The following is a 13408-nucleotide window of genomic DNA, read 5'->3' on the forward strand; positions in this document are numbered from 1 at the left end:
GGAATCACAATAAAATCACGTGGGGTGAAATGCTGCATCAACATGGACATTTGTAGGGACGCATTGCCAGAATCTCCCTAATAAATCACTTGTGAGATCATGCTGACATCTTTAGGATAAGGCTGAGAATGCAGTGCCAGCATGCCCAATAATCTGATATGGTGGTAAAACGCTGCCACCTGGTGGAAATTCGTGCAAATGCGTTGTGGACATCCGCAATAAAATCATTGCTAAAAAATGGCGCTGCACCTGGTGTTTGGCCGTGGCAATGCATTCCCAACATCTCCAAAACATCATATGTGAATACAATGCTTCCCCCTCTTAGACAAATGTTAGATTGCATTTCCAGCATCCATAATAAAATCATTTGGTGGAAAAATACTGTCAGAAAGAGAGCTAAGATGTGGGAAGTGAGTGGGGATATTATGTACGTTCTGGGAAGAATGCCCTCCTAAAAGGGCAAATGACCAGGAGGACAATGAGAAGTAGAGTAAGCCACAGACAACAATCACACACACAGCATCCACACCGACACACACAAACACACAAGCACAGGCATGTATTTGAAGTTGTGTTGGGAAATCATTGAACTATTTCGTCCAGCCAGTACAACTTGCACATTAGTGACATTTTTACAATTCCTCATATGCAAATCGCCTCCTGTGGCCTGGCCAGATTGGATGAGTTGTTGAGCTTCAACCAAAGATTCAGAAAACTGTTTTTGAATTCCCCTTCAGGGCACATGCCTGTCTTGCAGGTTGATCTCCGCAGCGGGCCTTATGGCAGAAATCTGGTCAATAACTCATAATTGATGATTTAATCTCTCTGTCTTCCTTTCCCTTCAGATCAATATTTCAGATCAATAAAATATGAATAAATAAAAAAAGGCGCCTTTGAACTCGATCGTTCATTTACTGGGTTCTTTCAGAACAAATCCTTTTTGAGCAACAAAGTTATCTTTGAGCAATGTCACATCATCCTTCCTACTGATCACTGAATGTCAAGGTGAGGATGGTAGAGGGAGTTTGAAAGAGGGAAGGACAGAGAGAACATGATAATGGGAAACTGAAAGAAAATGACTCTTCCTAAAAAAATTGGAATGAGCCACTTTCTTGGCCAATGCTCTGCTGAGCATTCAACTCTGCCAGAATGAAGGCCAGAGTCCCCTCCAGCTTCAGTGCTCCCCTTTGCTTGTAGCTTCATTTCAGATATTCCACTTACCCGGAGACCTTATACTGCACTCGGGCATTGGTCCCTGTGAGATTCACCAGGGGTCACTGGGGAAAAGTGGGAAATTGGTACAGAAAACAGATTCGGAAGTAGCAAATGTGATTAGCCTTGAGCAGGAGCACAGCGGGCAGCAAAGGCAGGGAAGCAGCAGATGTGAAGACAGAACGTGGATTTCCTCGGGCATATTTGTCTCAAGGTAACAAGCCTATACACCAGGGCGTCCAGTGAGGGTCAGAGCAGTGTAGGGTGTTGCCCACTGTCTTCTCACTGATTGGAAGACATTTCAGGCGCCCACCAGCTCAGGGGCTCTAGGGTAGTGATGAGCAGCTGTTTGGGTACATGGTGCACAGATCACTGGCACATTTACAGAGGCCCAGTGTGAGGGAACTTTCCACAGCTAGGACCCCGATCAGGGACTTGGGGACAGCATGCAAACTGTACTCCACAAGCTTTGCAGTCCCTGTGCTTGCACCACCTGCTTCTTCACACCACCTGGTTCAGGGTCCAGGCCTGGTAGAAAGGCAAGGAGATTTGGAGAGAGCTGGGCTCATCAGGCCTCTTGGGTCCTCAATTTGCCGCTAGAATTCCTTCACAGGCTATGGAAGTTCTGGCAACCAAGTGTGCTGCAGGGTTTTACTCTCTGCAGGACAGAGCATGTGGGATGGCTCAGGATGCTTTTATGTTCATGTTGGTGCAGGAAGGTGATGATGCCCAGGAGGTAAGGGCAGAGGCTTTGCTGAGTAGAGAGCTGTGGCTGAATAGAGAAGATTTCATGCAAGTGGTGGAGATTGTGGCTCGGATCACATTTTTGCTGCCCGTGAGGAGGAATGGCCATATCTTGAGTTGGGTAGGGAGGAGGATGTGCTTACAGAAGAGCAGTTTTGGCAGGATAACTAGAGTGACATGCAGCAGTGGACAGAGTGTGAGGACCACCAGGAGGCAAAGGAGGAGGGCCAGGAGGTGGAATTGGTGGCCCAGAGGAGTGTGTCCCATAGGAGGGGAGGAGCCTTCCCCAATTCCAGTTATCACCAAATCACCTCATCAGTAGCCAACTACTGTCCCTTGTGAAAAATGCCACCGCCTGCATTATTTCCTCCAATCCCGACCTAGCTTCGCTCTCACTACAGTCTCGGCTCTTAGAACCAGGGCATCACTTTCTGTATCAATGTGGAAATAAATGCATCCTGGGCCATCCCAGTTGCCCCAACCTCTAAGGAGCAATCAGCCTGTGGTGCACTGGGTGGCTGGAGGATTTCTACCCCCAGAAGGCCCCCTAGTGGCATTCAGATGACCCAAGGAGCCTGAGGAGCTCCGCTGTCTCCAAACACAGCCTGACCTGCTACGTGATCCTCGTCCTGAACATGGTGGTTCCAAGAAGAATGTGGTGCAATTACAGGGTTGGAGAGCATGTGGAGTTCATTGAGCATACTTACCAGTGTCTGCATCTTGGTCTTTGCTTTGTTGTGCTTTGTATCTCTGCACTTGTGTGTAATCATTTTTGAAGTGAGCAAAAACAATTCAGTGCTGATCTAGTCCATAGCTTTGTTTTCCGTACTTGCCTCATGAAACACCTCTTCCCATCAGTGAGATGACAATGGTTGTCACTATTCAAAGCCTCCCCTCATTCAGTCCCATGTTATATTTTCCTCACAGTGGGCTCAAACAATCCCGAGGAGGCTCATCTTCTAAACTTGCATGTGTTGCTTTTCCAGGTATAACCTCCTCCTGGGCTCCTGCTGTTTAGACTCCACTCCATTAATTTTCACACTGATGCCCTGTGCCCGTGATGAAATAGCCAAGAGAGTGGGTCATTATCTCTGTTCTTCAGCCACTGTCTTTCTGTCTTCAATTTCTGTACTCCCAGTCTCTTATTCTTTATCTTCTCCACCTGGTGAGACAATGACTTGTTAGCATTGGGAGGCATGTGTTCTCACAGTGTATTGAGTGATCTAGAGAGCCGGAAAGTGCCACAAACGGTTTCATGTAGTGTGAGCACTGGGGTATTACAGTAGCAAGTAGGTATTGGGAGCCCAGCAGATTAAAAAACGTAGAGTGTGAGCCATGGGAGTGTCACAGTGGTGAGTGGGAAGTGAGAGCCATGCAATGTCATATGGGACTATGGGAATGTGTGGCTATGTGGTGTCACATTAGAATGTGCAGCCTGTGAGCTAAGTGGTGACAGAGTAGTGTGTTCATTTGGAGACCCGAAGTGTCCCAGTAGTGTGTTGCAGGGGGAGTCATGTACGTGGCACAGTGAAATGTGGTTAGTGTTATGCCTGTGTGGGCAGTGTGGAATGTGCACACTGGAATTACTGAAAGTATCAGTGTTGTGTGGGTAATTGGAATCCTGGGTTAGCACAGTTGAATATGGATGGAGGAATGCTGGAGTGTTACAGTGGAATGTGTGCTGTGGAAGCAGTGTGTTGTCCTTGTGTAGTATGGACAGGGTGCACCCTCGATTGTCTCTGTGGAGTTTAAACTTTGTAGCACAAGAGAGGTCAGAGTAGGAAGAAGGTAGTGGGAACCCAGAAATACACAAAAGAGTATCATGAATGAGAGCCCTGAACATTTCATAGTGGAATGAGCACAGTGAGTTCACTCAGGCATAACAGTTTTGTTTTCATGTCAGAAAATTTAGGTGAGCCATTGGAGAATGTGCTGTGGGATCAAAAAGGGAAACAGGGAATGTAGGCTGTGAGAACCCAGCAGTGTAATATTGGAGAGAGGGTGTCATGAGCTCTGGAGTGTTAGAGTGACGTGTTGGCTATGGAAACAATGGGAACCTGTGGGTGTATAATGCAATGCGGGCATTGGGAGGGGGGTGGTATCACAGTGGAATGTGCGTAGTGGGAGCCCTAGGTTATCAAAGTTGGTTTGGTCACTGGCATTTCTGGTGTGCCAAATTAGAGTGCATGTAGCAGGAGTGTGGCAGGTATCACAATGGAGTGTGGGTGGTGGTAACTCTGTGCCCCTGTGGGTTATGAGCTATGGAAGAGCTGAGAGACAGAATGCAACATGGGCTGTAGGAAGATGAAGGTTCAAAATCATAGTTTCGCAGTGGGATTGCTCATGGTGTGAAAGTGAAATGAGGACAGTTTTCACCCTGATGTGTCAAGGTAGAGTGTGAGCCTGGGAGATTTACGGAGTCCCATTAGAGATTGGAAGTGGAATCCTTGGGTGTCAAAATGGATTCTGTACAGTGGGAACATATAATTTTGAAAGTAGCGTGTTACCAGGGAGACGTGTAAGGCTGTCACTCTGAAATATGGCCTGTGCTATAAATAGGTTTTCACAGTTAAGAAGGGTGGTGGGACCAATGTGGTGTCACAGTGAAGAATGGATCATGTGATACCTGGTGTTGTCAGAATGGAGTGTGGGCAGTGAGAGCCATGGGCTGACACAGTGAAATGTGTGCCCTGAAGTCCAGAAGGTGTCAATGGAGAGCTTGTGTAGTGTAACAGGTGGGGCATCACAGTGGAAATGTGGTATTTGTATGCCAGCATATTCACAGTGGAGAGTGAGCCCTAGGAGACCTAGGGTATCACAGTGGTGTGTGGTAAGTGGGAGCCCTAAAATGTCATACTTGATTGTGGACAGTAGAGGCTCTAGGTGTCACAATAGAGTGCGGCCTGTAGGAACTCTGACGTTGTGAGAAAGTAGTGAGGGTAACTGGAGCCCTCTGTGTCAGAGCGGTGTGTTGGCAGTGATAAGCCTGGTTTGGCACAGAGCAAGTTTGACAGTGGGAGCCCTATGCCGGAAAGTCCAATGTAAGCATTGTTAGATCTGATTTCTAACAGCGAAGTGTGGGCATTGGAAGACTTGGGGTGTCATGATAGATAATGGGGTGCTGGAAATATTCAGTGTTGCACAGGTTTGTGGGCATGGAAAGGTAATGGTCATTGTGGAATGCGAGAGGGACAGCCCTATCATGTAGAGTGTGGGTAGTAGAATCCAAGGGATTCACAATGGAATATGGTCTTGGGAAACCTGAAGCCCTTAGAGAGGCATGAAAACATTGAGAGCCCTGGGGTATCACATTGGAGTATGAAATAGGTGCAGAATGCCCTGTGGTTTGTCATTCATACACCGAGACATCCAGAGCAGGCAATGAAATGGAAAGATATGTCAAGATCATCAACTGTGTCTGTCTCTGTGCTGTTTGTGCTTTAGTTTGAGCCTTACAGTTGGCTGCCATAGAATTACTAGTCCCTGTGAGGGCCAGGCCTGTACAGTTGTAGAAGTGGTTATGCTTGTGATGGTATTAGAAGACAGAATTCTTCCTGTGTGACCACTCTGTGGACAAGGAGGAAATAAGAGAAAGTCAATCACACTGGATCTTGCAGTTTGACTTAGGGAGATAATGTAGTTCAAGGAAAGGACCTTGGGATCATGGGCATAAATGTCCAGTTTTGGGTCCTAAACGATGATGGATTTCTAAGTATCCTCCCTGTAGGGAGTCGGTCACACATTAGGAACAGGCAACAAGGTGGGAGACTTCACAGTTGAACCAAAGTCCCTCTCTAGAAGTATGACTGCACAGTGTTTTGCTGAATCATTCTCTGAGGCCCAAGATCCCAAGCGACATTTAGCAAGGGGTGGAATAAGGTGAACAGATAGCTGTGGGGAAGGGAGTCAAGGTTTGTGGGAAGTCATAAGTATATTAGGTTCATTTGGGGAAGAATCCACTACTGGAAGAGTAAATGAGCAGAGGGACAATAAGAAGCAGAGTGCGCCAAAGCCCTCACACACAACACACACAAGCACACACACACATGCACACACACACGCAGAGGCAAAGGCATGGACTTGAATTTGTGTTGGGTAATCTGTGAACTATGATGTCCACAGTCAGTACACCTTGCCCATTTTGGACACTTTTTACATTTCCTCAAATGGACATGGCCTCCTGTGAATATGATTGTTTATTGACTTTGTTCCTTCAGACCAAGCCCTTCTGCAACCAAGTAATCCTTAAGCAATATCAAATCATCCTTGCTACTGGTCACTGAAACCCAAGGACTGGACGAGAGAAAGTCAGAATGAGAGAAAGACCAAAAGGGCGAAAGCAATGGAAACAAATAAAAAGTTACTGATCTAAAAGCAGTCAGACTGAGATCTTATCTTGGCGGTAATAATCCTGATGATCCAACTCTACCAGAATGTAGGCTACAGTCCTCTCCAGCCACAGTTCTTCCCTTTGACTGTCACTTCAGTCTCAGATATCCCTTATACTGGAATAGCCTCTACTGCCCGGGCATTTCTCCCTGTGGATATTACCAGGGGTCCCTGTGGATCTGTGGGAAGTGTTAAAGAAAACGAATTCTGAAGTGGGAAACGTGAGTTGCCTTAAGAAAGAGCCCACTAGACACCGAACTGAAGGAAACCTAAAGATGCTAAGGCAACATAGGACTTCCTCAGGAACGTTTCTCTACAGGTACAAGGCCCATACACTGAGGCTCACCGTGAGGGGCGGGGCTGAATACGATGATGCCTGCTATAGTCTCACAGTTTGGAAGAAATGTTTCAGAAGCCCAACAGCAAAGGGGAGCAAGTGCAAAGGGGAGCAAGTGGGGTGTCCAGGAACCTTTTCCACACTACATGCCCACATCCCAAGCCCCTGTCTGTAGACTCAGTGAGACCACACTGAGCACAGCAAGAACCCAAGAGCTGGGCTAAAGCAGTATCTTTGATGCTCTACAGGCATGAGCACAATGTGCCTGTGTAGTGGGACAGCATGGGGAGTGCTGTCCCACTTGCTTCTTTGCCACGCCCAGCTCAAGGCCAGAGCCGCAGCAAGTCAGGCTGGGGAACTAAAGGCCAAATAGTGAACCTCAGAGGTTTTGTTCCATGTACGTGGGGAAGAGATTTATCCCAGGACTCTTTTATGTTCCCATTGGTGCTGGATATTGTTGACTCCCAGGACGTCAGCACAGAGTAGTAAAGAGAGTAGAGCTGCATATTCAGGACCTCATGCAGGTGGGAGCATTTGTGGCTGGGGAGTAGAGCTTGTGGGCTGATGAGGATCTTTTGTTGTATATTGAGTTGGGGAACTGGCTGAACTGCAGCACGTGCTGGATAACCAGCATATGCTGGTTACAGCCTTGCCCAGAGGGTGAGGAGTACCGAGAGGATGGAGGAGGGACTGGAGAAGGAGTTGGAGGCACAGGAGCACTTTGTCCTTCATGGGGAGAGCCTGATGCAGACAGTGAGGCCAGTGGCAGGGTATGATATGTTTTTGGCAGGGGAGGAGGTCTTCCCAGATCCGAAGGTGGGGAGGCAGGAGAATCTGGACTCTGAAGAGCTGTGCGTGGGAGAAGAGGATCATCCCTTTCTGCAAAGGCCAGACAGGGAGTAGCAGTAGGAGGTGGTGGGGTTGCTTTTGGAGGAATTGTTTGGCAGGGAGGAATTTTTCCTGATTCGGGGGGATGTCCTGAAGTCAGTGGAGGTGGTCATAGAGGCTCATCCTGAATCAGAGGCAGAAGCAAAAAAACACAGAGGAAGAGCCAGTGGAGCAGGAGCAGGCAGAGCCAGGGTTTCGTGGGAGTCCACCTGGTTGCCACTGGAGGAGCTCCATCCCCTTCTGCTAAAGATGGAGCCCATGAACCTGTAACCTGGTAGGCCATCTGTTGGCTCAATTGCAGGACATTGCAAAGGTGCCCGCCCTATTGAGATCTGAGAATTACCAACACTCAGCACATCCTTGCATTCTGGGCTACAGCGGTATCTTTGATGCTCTACAGGCATGAGCACAATGTGCCTGTGCTAGTGAAGGAGAGAGGTATCAGCGGGGATAGGTAGTTCAGAAAGAAAATATACACACTAGAATAAAGTTCAGGATAGTGAGCACAGTGTGATTTCAAGTTTTGCAGACACTCCTTTCTCTTGTAGGTAGCACTGAAACACTCCCCGAGGATTCAGGAACACAGTCGCAAATCAGAACAAGGGGCACTTACTCAACACAGCTCTATGTTGCATAGGTCTTTCTCGGAGTAATACTACACACTACAGGGTGTGTGTATGCCCACGACCTCCATCAGAGTCAGGAAAGCGTGATGTGCAACCACGTGTTACTGGTATTCCCACCCAAACCAGTAATACTATTTGTTGGGAAAATGCTGCCCCCCGGTGGGCCACCGTGAACGTGCACTGCAGGACCGCTCCAAAAATCATTGGATGGAAAAATAATGCCAACTGGTTGACAAATTGAAAACATTGAAGGAATCTTCAGTGAAATCGTTTGGTAAAATTATGCTGCCACGTGGCTGACAAACGTCAGAAGTCATTGCCAGCATGGCCAGGAAAATCTCATGACGATAAAAAGCTGCCACCTGGTTGGAAAACGCGAGAATGCATTTTCAGCATCCCCGTTGAAATCATTTGTAAGGAATGCTTCCATTTGTTCAACAAACGTGAGCATGCCTTTACAACGATATCGTTTGTAAGAGAAATATTGCCACCTGATGGAGATACATGGGAATGTATTTCCAGTATACTATAGCAAAATCACTTCTGAAAACATGCTGACATCTGGAGGAAAAGCTTGAGGATGCATTGCCAGCATCACCAATAAAAATCACTAGTTTAAGAAAAAGTTGCCACTTGGTGAACAAACCTGAGAATGCATTCCCCGCATCTCCAATAAAATTACGTGTGAAGTCAGGGCTCCACCTGGTGGACAAGTGTGAGTATGCATTGGCAGCATTCTCAGTAATTTAATTTGTGAAAAACTGCTGACATCTATGGGAAAGATTTAGAATGCATTTTCAACCACCTCAACAGAATCATTTGGTGGAAAAATGCTGCCACGTGTTAAAGAACATTGTAAACGCACTTCCAACATCCTCAGCAACATCCTATGTTAGCAAAGGTTGCTATTAGAGGAACGTGAGAATGTATTTCCCGCATCCCTCAGACATCACCATCTGCTGGACAAACTTTAGAATACACAGCCAGAACTCACCAGAATATCATTTGTTGGAAAAATTGTGCTACCTGATGTTCAAAGATGAGAATGCAAAGGCTGAGGCTGGCCTGTCACAACTTCTCTCTGACATCACAAAAATCGCTGACTTTTTTAAGGTTTAATTTAGTTCTAACCCAGCCATCCTAAGAACACAGCGCATCACAAAGGGATTGTAGTGGGACCTGTTGAGCACAGGACTGGCGAAAATTGAAGTAATCCCACTTGCAATGGTGATGGACTTTCTACTTTAGGGCCTTGATTGTTTATTGAATATTCCTTAGGAATGATCAGAGAGGAATAGACAAGGTTTGTTGTGTATCTCTGAGCTCCCACAGGGCAAGGTAAATAGGATGGATTGTCCACTTCACTTCTAATAAGAGTAGAACTCATGAGAAAAATTTTCAAGCAAATCTCTTTCTGGATGTGAAACAGGTGCAGAGTGTCCCTGTGGAAAGGCAATCAAACAAGGAAACATCCAGAGCATGGAAAGAAAAGGAAAGTTAAAGCAGGGTGATCAACTGTGTTTGGCTGTGAGTTTGTTCCTTAAGAAAGAGAAATCCAGAGCATTAAGTGTCTATCTGTTTTTTGTGGGTTGGATGGAACCTTACAATTGGTTGGCCGGGAACAACTAGTCTCTGTGAGAGCTAATCATATACAGTTGCAGAAGTGGGTAAGTAATGCTTTGGGATGGTATCAGAAGTCAGAATTCTTTCTGTGGGGTGGAGCCTTGGGTGGAGGAAGAAATAAGAAAAGTCCACTCAATTATTTCCTACTGTTTTACATACATAAGGATATAAAGTAGTTCAAAGAAAGGGCCTTGGGAGAAACAGCCTAAGTGTCCAGCGCTCATCCTAAAGGATGATGGATTTGCAGGCATCCTCCCTGCAGAAAGTCTGCTCACACATTGACAGCAGTCAACCAGGTGGATGAATAGATATTTGTTTCACAGTGAAACAAAAGCCCTATTGAAAAGTATGAGAGCACTGTATTTTGCTCAGAGAATCAGCCGGCAAGGCTTTGGATTCTGAACCATATCTAGAAAGCGGGGGAGGCACTATGGGGCCGGGAGCAAAGGCATGTGGGAAGACAGCCAGGATATTAGGTTCATTTGAAGAAGAATCTTATGCTGTAAGGGTAAATAAGCAGAGGGACAATAAGAATAAGTGTGCACCATATACCTCACACACAACACACACACACACACAGCGGAACACAACACAGAGGCACAGGCATGTACATGAAGTTGTGTTGGGCATTCTCTGAACCATGTTGTAAACAGTCAGGACACCTTGCCCAATTTTGAACCTTTTACATGTCCTCCAACGGAAATGCCCTCCTGTGAACATGACTGTTTCTTTGCTACATTCTTTGGGACCAGTCCTTCTGCAAACAAGTAATCTTTAAGTAATAGCAAGTCATCCTTGTTACTGGTCACTGAAGGCCCAGGCATGGTTAGAATACCGAGTATGATTGAGGGAAAGACAAACTGAACAAGAACCCTGGGAAACAAATAGAAAATAATTAATCTAAAGGCAGTCAGAGTGAGCACGTATCTTGGTCACTGTTACCCTGATCATTCAATTACACCAGAAAGGAGGCTACAGAATCCTCCAGCCACAGTCATTCCCTTAGTCTCAGATATCCCATATCCCACTAAAGACTCTAGCTAGAGACTCTGCTGCAAAAACGGTTTGTCCCAATAAATTTTACCAAGGGTCACTGTGGATCAATGGAAAAGTGGTACAGTAAACGGATTGTGTAGTGGGCAATGGCATTAGATGTGAGGAGCCTTGCAGTCAGTGAACCACAGGAAATCGGCAGATCAGAGGACATTAGGCAGGCTTCCTGAGGAGGGCTGGCCTCCGGGTGCAGGCCCCACACACGGGGCACACAGTGAAAGGCAAAAATGTGCCAGGTGATGCTCACTGTGGTCTCACTGATTGGAAGAGGTATTTCAGTGGCCCAACAGGTAAGGGGCTTGTTGGACTTGGCCAGGAGCTACTTCCCTCTGACATCCCGGTCTCTCCAGAACCTCCATGTAGGCCAAGTATGTGGGCACTGTGCACAGCAAGGAACCGTATTGGAACCTTTCCACAGGGAGAGCAGTGGTGTTCACAGTTCCTGAAGTTACCTTGATTTTCCCACATGGTTCTCGACACCACCTGTTTCAAGGTGACCGCCCAGTAGTAAATCAGGCTGTATTTAAAGGCAGCAGAGCTCAGGCCTCTTGGGTGCCACTAGGGGACCTTGAGGTGCTCGGGATCCTCTGGCCAGCCAACGTACCATCGGCCCGTTAATCCACACAATATGGGGCATGTGGGATGACCCAGGATGCTTTTATGTTCACTTTGGTGCAGGAAGATGATGATGCCAAGCAGGGAAAGGCAGAGGCAATTATAAGAGAGAGCTGGGGCTAGAGATGGTGGACCAGAGTAGGTGGTGGAATTTGTGACTTGGGATCAAAAGTTGGAGGCCTGCAAGGAGTTTTGGCCTAATACTGAATTGTTGAGGGAAGAGGAGGTGCTGCTTAAAGAGTAGTTTGTGCCAAATGACCAGAGTGTGGTGGAGCACGGGTGGAGAGAACCAAGAGGAGGAGGAGGAGGAGGAGGAGGGCCTGAAAGGAAAATTGTGGAAAAGGAGCACTTTGACCTGAAGGGACATAGCCTCCTAGAGGTAGTGCAGGCGGTGGGAGGCTATGGCATGTTTTTGGCCGTGGAGGAGGCCACCTGAGGTACGGTGGTGGGGAGTCAGGAGGAGCTGGTGGGTAAAGGATCATGAGTTTCTACGAGGGCCAGACAGGGAGGAGCAGTGAGGGGAGAAGGATTTGATTGAGAAGAAATAAATTGGGGGGCCTGGGGGGTAGGGAGGGAGTTTCTCTGTAGAAAGAGGACATCCTGAATGTAGTGGAGGTGCTGAGTGAGGCTGAGCCTGAATGAGGCAGAAGCAAATGTTCCAGAAGAAGAGCCAGTGGGGCAGGAGCAGTCATTGCCAGGGCAGTGGGAGGTGCACCTTGTTGCCACTGGAGGTGCACACAAAGACAAGTAGGACTGGTCCCTCTGCCATGTCCTCCACCTGATTCGACAGAAGGCTCTGCTTGCTTGCAAGTCCATATTCTCCATCTCTAACGTATGTGCCTGGAGCACCTCCAGTAGGCATCAGGTGCACTGGTCGACAAATATGAAAATGCATGGCGAGCATCCCCAACAAAATCATGAGCTAAAAAATGCTGCCAACGGATGCTTGAGCATGACAATTCATTGCCAGTATCCCCCAAATAATAAGTTTTTGGGAAAATTTTGCCACCTATGAAAAAAATTAAGAATGCAGTGCCAGCATGCCCAATAAAATCATACTGGGGAAATCCTGCCTTCTGGTTGACAAGTGCAAGAATGGCTGAGTAGCATCTCCCATGAAATTATTTGATTAAAAATGCTGTCCTCTGTGGACAAGCGTGAGAATACATTGCCAACATCCCCAGTAAGGTAATTTGTACAGAAATACTGCCACTTCTCAGAGAAGCCTGAGAATGTATTGTCAGAATCACCAATAAACCTCTCTGTTGGCAAAACGCAAAAGGGTGAGAATGCATTGATAGTATCCCCAATCCAATCATGTGGTTGAAAACTACTGCGACGTCATGTAGAGACCTGAGACTGCCTTGCAGGCATCCTCAATTAAATCATTTGGGGCGAAACGCTGCCACGCATCCCCGCAAAAAACTTTCTCTGGGGACAAATGCTGCCAACTGTGGGACAAACGTGAGCATCCATTGTCAGCCCTTGTAAAAGTATTTGGTTGAAAAAATGCTGCCACTTTGAGTATAAGGTGATAATGTATTTCTAGCATCTCTCGAAAAAAACGTTTCATGAGAAATTACCTGACACTGTGTACAAACGTGAGAGAGCATTCCCTGCATTCCCAATAAAAACACTTGTTTTAAAAATGCTGCCACCTTGTGGAGTTAAGTGAGAGAGCATTAAACGTATCCCCTTTAAAAAAAACTTGGTGGAAATATTCTGCCACCTGGCGGACAAGGTGAAGCATGCATTGACTGCATCCCCAACAAAATCACTCTTTGAGAAAAAGGCCACCGGGTGTTAACGACTGTATGAATGATTTCCCAGAATCCCCAATGAAACCCCTACAGAGATCAAGATGCCAACTGGTGGAGAAGGGTGAGAATGCATGTTCTGGACTCACAATAAAGTGATTTGG

The sequence above is a fragment of the Miniopterus schreibersii genome (genome assembly GCF_964146895.1).
Source record: "Miniopterus schreibersii genome assembly, chromosome: Y".
NCBI lineage: Eukaryota > Metazoa > Chordata > Mammalia > Chiroptera > Miniopteridae > Miniopterus > Miniopterus schreibersii.